This window comes from Otolemur garnettii, unplaced genomic scaffold (assembly GCF_000181295.1).
Source record: "Otolemur garnettii isolate 467f Iridium unplaced genomic scaffold, OtoGar3 scaffold00005, whole genome shotgun sequence".
In the NCBI taxonomy this organism is placed as follows: Eukaryota; Metazoa; Chordata; class Mammalia; order Primates; family Galagidae; genus Otolemur; species Otolemur garnettii.
This window is the reverse complement of record NW_003852400.1, coordinates 39,579,184-39,585,974: the sequence shown is the minus strand read 5'-3', so window position 1 is coordinate 39,585,974 and position 6,791 is coordinate 39,579,184.

Sequence of the window (6,791 nt, the reverse complement as noted above, 5' to 3'; positions counted from 1 at the left end):
TTTGCTAAGGTTCTGTCCTTTCAGCCTCCTTCTGGACGGGAGCTTCTGTAAAAAGCTGGCTGCAGTTCGCCATCTTGGCTCCGCCCCCCTCCAGTGTGTTTTATTGCATGAATCTGAGTGAAGGGTGAAATACCATGTATATCTGCTTTTCTGGTCCTTCACATGTATTCTCTCACTGCCTGGATACCTCATAGCTTCTATTTCTCTTTTTGAATAGCTATTTATTTCACATCCCATATTCCCTCTGTGCAGAAAAGAGTTAAACTAGCAAGTTGAAGACTACTGTCCTTAGAGGGGCTGCCTGCATGATTGCCCTTAGCTGGGGTCAGGATTAAATTTACGTAGAAGCCCCACCATTCCCTTACTGAGAAGAGTGACTCAAAATATCTATCCTGTCTGTATACTGTTCATGGTGGATGCCTGCATTCTTCTGGGAGTCTGGTAGGCAGAGGCTTCCTACATGGCCAGCCCTCGATTAACCCTGGGGACTGAGTCTCTAATGAGCATCCTGGTAGACAGTATTTCACACGGGTAGTCACAATTCAGTGCTGGGGGAAATGAAGTGCATCCTGTGTAACTCCGTGGGGAGAGACGTCTGGGAAACTTGTGCCTGGTTTCCTCCAGCCTTCCTCCATGTGTCCTTTCCCTCTGCTGATTTTCTTTTGTATCCTTTCACTATAATAAATTATAGCTGCAAGTACAACCAGCTATGAGTCCTGTGAGTCCTGCTAGCGAATCACAGCACCTAGAGGCAGCTGCGAGGACCCCAGCCACACCATCCTTCGTAAACTCTGTCAGCATTGCTTTCAAGAAACATTTACCCTAAATAAGACTTACTTCTCATGCTCTCCATGGAGTCTACCCTTTAAAAAAACATTGTCATGTCTCTCCTAATCATTGGTTCCCCTATCTGGTCTCCTTAGTCCCACTCCTCCTTTTTTTCCAGCAGTGTAGTGAACTGATTAAAACATAAGACCCTGTCACTCTACTCAAACCTTCCAATGACCAGACATTGTCCTTGAAGAAAAAGCAAAGTGCTCTCAGTGACCTGCATGGCCAGGCTCCTGTTCCCCCTGCCAACCCTCATTCAAGTCACTCTAGCTGCGTGGCTTTTCCTGCTCTTCCTCATACGTATGTTGCCCCACAGAGGGAAAGTTTATGCTCAGGGTCACCTAGCAATAGAATGTTCTGCCCAGAAGTTACTGTCAGACTCAATCTCTTGACTGCTTTAGACTTTTTATCAAATGCGGCCTCTTCCAGGAGCCCATCGAGAAGCGGCCCCTCATCCTCCTCCATTCCCCTCTACTCTTTCTACTTAATGTTTATTATCAACCTACTGTACGTGCTGTTTATCCATCTCACTGATTAGAATGTAACCTTCATGAGACCAAAGATTTTGCTTGTTGTGCTCACTGCTATATCTCCAGTGCCTGTAACAGCTCCTGACATACAGAAGAAACTCATTAAATCCTTGATGAATGAAAAAAATGCATAAGTGAATAAATGACATGATCCAGCCCCAAATCTCACTTCTCTACAGGCCTTTTCAATTCACCAAGGCATTCTCATGCATGCATGCTCTCTTTCTCTCTCTCTTTCTCTCTGTATAATTTATCTCTTTCTCTTTGTCTATTACTTCCAGTTGACAATTGTTTCCTAATTTTTTTTGTATTCCCTACACCTAGGACATATTGTAATTGTTAAAAACAACAATCATCAAATTTTTGGAAAAATAAATAAATGAATGAATGATTTTTCTTGTGATTTCAAACTGCTTCCTGAAGGAGTATTCCAAATTATATTGCTGTTAGCAGTGTATGAGTGTACCATTTTCTTTCTTTTTTTTATTAAATCATAACTGTGTACATTAATGCAATCATGCAGTACAGTGTGGTATTTTCATATACAATTTGAAATATTTTCATCAAACTGATTAACATAGCCTTCATGTCATTTTCTTTGTTATTGTGTTAAGACATTTATATTCTACTTCTAGAAAGAATCACTTGTACCTTTGTAAGATAAACCACAGAGGTGATCCCACCAATCACCCTCCCTCCAGCCATCCACCTGAGTGTACCATTTTCAATAAAGGTAAATCAAGATCTGGGCTTGTGTTTTGCTAATTTAAGCATGCTCAGTGGTTATATTGCATTTCTGTTCACTTATTTCCTTGATTACTATTGCTCAACTATTTTCAAATCTTTTTGTTAAATGTGCAAATCCATTCTGCTTCTAGAATTTTCCAGCATATATTAGAAATCATCAGAAAACACAGGGCTTCCAAAGAATGTGGGAGTTAATTGTTATCAGGACTGGAGAGTGTGGAAGTCACAGACCCAGATGCTTCCAGGTATGAGTGTGGGGACAAGGAGCTCGCGTGAGTGAACCTGGAAAGGATTATTTAGGCCCTGAAGACAGGACAAGTGTTTTCCCAGCTTGCTGCTGGTGCTCAGTACAGTTAACAAATGCCACGTGGGAAAGCAGGTTCAGTGTCGCCGAAGGTCCATTTTCAAATTTAAACCTTTGATTTCTTAGGTCCAAAATACAGTAACATCAGTAGTAAAGATACTCACCTAAAAGAGAATGCAATGGTGAAAGTACTAAAAGGTACTCAAAGGTAGTAACATGAGAAGCTGTGCTACGTAGCTGCTCCACCCTTAGAAAGGGTTGACCACAGTATGCGTTTCACAGCAAGGTCTCTGGGAAGTATTAGAATGGCTTATGATGATGAAGAATTAATCTGTTTTTGATCAAATTGTAAGGATTATAATAATGGTTGGTTGACGATCACTCTTCTGTTTGGTTTAGAATATCACGATTTGTTACAGCAGCCATCAAGTTCCTAGGTGATAGTGGCAGAAGCTTTTGGATAGCAGCGAGCACACGCTGTACACGTCTGATCAACCACACCAGACAGCAGAATATCTCATTTGCATTGCCAGATGCCCCACACAAACACTTTCCTGGAGTTGTGTGCAGTATAAAATGAGGGTTATTGTTAAAATTTGTATTCTGGAATAAATTGTCCTGTTTTCAAAGAGTTTCTTGCCAGCAAAAGGGAATGGCATTAATAACACAGGATGGCCTATCATTTGGAGAATTCTCTTGGTAGTCAGTTATAGCTGGCATCCTAGGGTAAACAGCATCTGCTATAGAGACTTTAAGCTCTCTTCTCAGAATAGAAGATCTAGAAGCCGTTGAATGTCTTTTGGGACTTTTTCCAAGTTCCCTAGCTGGCATTTCCAAAGCTTAATGCCTGGTGATCACCTTGTGTCTTATCTTTTAATTTTTTTTTTTTAATTAGAGATTTTCTAAGGCTTCCTAGGGGATTCCATAACATAAGAAGAGCCCACACATGTCTTTATGTGAACATATCTCAAGTGATTATGTACTACTTACAATTCCAGAGGAACGAGTATCTGTAAAGTTCAGAGCTTTCAACCAGGTACTGTGGAAGGATTTATAAGAGTCAAAAGTTTGGTTTATCATGCCTAATAGGAGTTGGTACTAGAAATATCTAATAGTGGTTTATTTATCTTTGCTTAGGACATGATTGTTATATTGGTGTATAAAGAAAAGTACCCAAAACTCATTTTCCCAATACCAAGTAATGACTGTACTTTATCACAGTACCATTCTCCTGTTGTCTACACGTTATTGCCTTATTCATCATACCAATAGAATTATTTTCATATCATACCTCTGTTTATTTCCACTGTCAAACAAGGCAATAAATAACCTAACCTGCCTTTAACTTTCTTCAGCCAAACTTATATAGTAATTAACTCTATTACTTTTTAACTTAAATATTTTTGAAATTTAGAATTATATCCTTGATGTTTGAATGATGGGGTCTCATTTTATACACTCCTGGTAAAAGAGATAAGATTAGCAAGACTACTTAGGAAGTTGTTACAGCTCCTTTTAAAGACAAAACAATAATAATATGTTTAAATGCGATGTCATTACTTTCCAAGAATACAGGAGATTCAGACTCTGCTATGTGTCAGGTATGAATGTGAGGCTCTGAAAACATTCATTGTTTCTCCAAAATAGCTTTATTCAGTAAGTACTCAATTTCTCTTTTTACCAATTAAAAACAAAACTAAGTTTCAGAGAGGTGAATTTCCTGTCCATTGAGCTAGTAAGGGACAGGGTTATTTATACAAAGCTTTATTTGGAATGAAATCCTCCCTTTGCACAAACAACAGACAGATTCAGGATAAATCTACGCAGATACACTAACTGCATGGTGGCCCTTAGGTTTACAGAGATTGCTGAAGGACTGAGGTCAGCAGGTGAATTCACAACGGTCCTGTTCTGCTCTGCTTTAGTTGCCCTTCATGATGGAATTGATTTTTCTTAGCTCATAGCATCAAACATCTCCAGGTGAGATCTGTGTCCTTTCCAGCAGACACCGAGGAGATGCTGCATGTCAGGAAAGTGAGCCCGAGGTTTCTCCCCCCTCCCCTTCGCTTGCCTTGACAGCGCTGCCACTTTCTTTTCAACATTTTCCGTGGTGACAACTCTTCAATACTTGATGACTGGTTTTGAAAAATGTGAAGAAAGGAAAGACTAGAGTGAGTCTAGAGAACACGGTGATAATTGCCTCACTTAAGCGCCAATTCAGATGTGACTATAAAATGAGGTGTCTGATTTTTCCCTCCCTCCCTGCCTTCCTGCTCCTCTGCCTCCTCTCCCCCCTTCCTCTCTCCCTTTAACTCCTTATTTGAAAGGAAAACATTTGAACTAAGTAAACATTCCAACAAAGTAACAACTTCAAATACTAATACTTTGAGAAGCAGGTTCTAGTGTATTCATTAAAAAATATCCTTCTATCTTACAGTCAACCCTGATGAAAGCATCTTATCTGTTTATCTCTTAGTGGTACAAGACAGCAGTCATTTTGCTGATCTGAAAATTGGGCAGGGACAGCTCACATTAAATCACTACAGCTGGAGCCTTTCCTGGTGGTGCTATGGCCTGGAAGTGGCTCAGACGGGGCCTTTCATCTGCTGCCTCAGTTCTAGCTTCTGAGCTCCTCGGCTTTGCAGCAGATCCAAGCTGTCTTCTTTCCATGCACAGGTCCAGAACCTGGCCTGACAGAGCTAGATGCTGTGGCTGTGGCTGAGTGCTCTTCTCACATGGTCTTCACCTTGCCGAGCTTCAGCTTCCTCACCAATGACAGTCTCAGCAGCCGGACTTCTTCCGTGGTCCACGGCTTTCTCAGCACAGTACTCCAACAGGCAAGAAATGGAAGTTGCCAGTCCCAGAGGGCCTGAGCCCAGAAACTGAGGAAGTATCTCTTGTGCCATATTCTGTCAGTAAAATCATTAACAGAGTCAGGCCAGATCAGGTGTAGGGAATCCCCAGAACTCAGTGAGAGGACTGTCAAAGGATTTTGTAGCCATTTTTAATCCACCACAAAAACCTAAAGCTCTCTGAGTAGAAAAGAGACATGTTCTTTGGATTTTTCTCTTTTTTGGAAACATCAGACATGTTCAGGGTACTCTATGAACTAAAGATGAATGTTAAGCATACACATGTCTCCAAATACTGCATGTATATACTCGGACTCCAGATATATGGAGATCATTCAGGTTAATTTTTACTCTACATTTCCTATTGATTGAAAGAAGTACCAGCAAATTTTGGAAACCCTATTTGCAGAACAATTGCCAGACAGATAAATACCATTTACCCACGTCCTATTATACATCATATATTCCTTTCCGCCTTGCTTATGTTTGCCGCTTCTCCTGAAATATCCTGCTCTTATCCAAGTTTGCTTGGCTTCTTGAAATTCTTATCTATCCAAAAAAATCCCTATTTTCCATTAAGCCTTTTCTTATCCCCAGACTCAATATTTTCTTTTTTTCATTTAAGCCTCTATAATTTTTGGGTGGGGAACAGGGAGATGTTCCCATGTTATTATGCTTTACATACTTTACCTGGAATTAATGTATTCATTTACTTATTATCTTTTCACTTTGGATCAGATCTTAGGAGGCAGGACTATTTCTCACTTATTTTTTAGCTGATGGCATTCTCAGAGCAGGTGCTTGAGAAGTAGTGTTCAAAATGGACAATTGAAAGACTAACACATGGGGATTCCTGTTGGCTTTGCTGCTTTTTTTTTTTAATTAAATCATAACAGTGTACATTAATACTATCATGGGGTACAGTGTACTGTTTCTGTATACAATTTGAGATACTTTCATCCAACTGGTTAACATAGCCTTCATGTCTTTTTCTTAGTTATTGTGTTACAACATTTATATTCTACATTTAGAGAGATTCACATGTACCCTTATAAGATGAACCATAGGCATGATCCCACCAGTCATCCTCCCTATGCCCACTCTCCCCCTCGCCTCCCCCTCCCCATATTCATGGGCTAAAATTGGGTTATAGCTTTCCTATGAAAGCTATAAATTAGTTTCATAGTAGGGCTGAGTACATTGGATACTTTTTCCTCCATTCTTGGGAAACTTAGCTAAGAAGAATATTTTCCAGTTCCATCCATGTAAACATGAAGGAGGTAAAGTCTCCATCTTTCTTAATGGCTGCATAGTATTCCATGGTGTACATATACCACAATTTATTGATCCATTCGTGGATCAATGGGCTCTTAGGCTTCTTCCATGACCTAGCAAATATGAACTGGGCTGCAATGAACATTCTGATACAAATATCTTTATTGTAATGTGAATTTTGGTCTTCTGGATATATACCTAATAGAGGAATTATAGGATCAAATGGCAGGTCTATTTTTAGTTCTTTTTTTT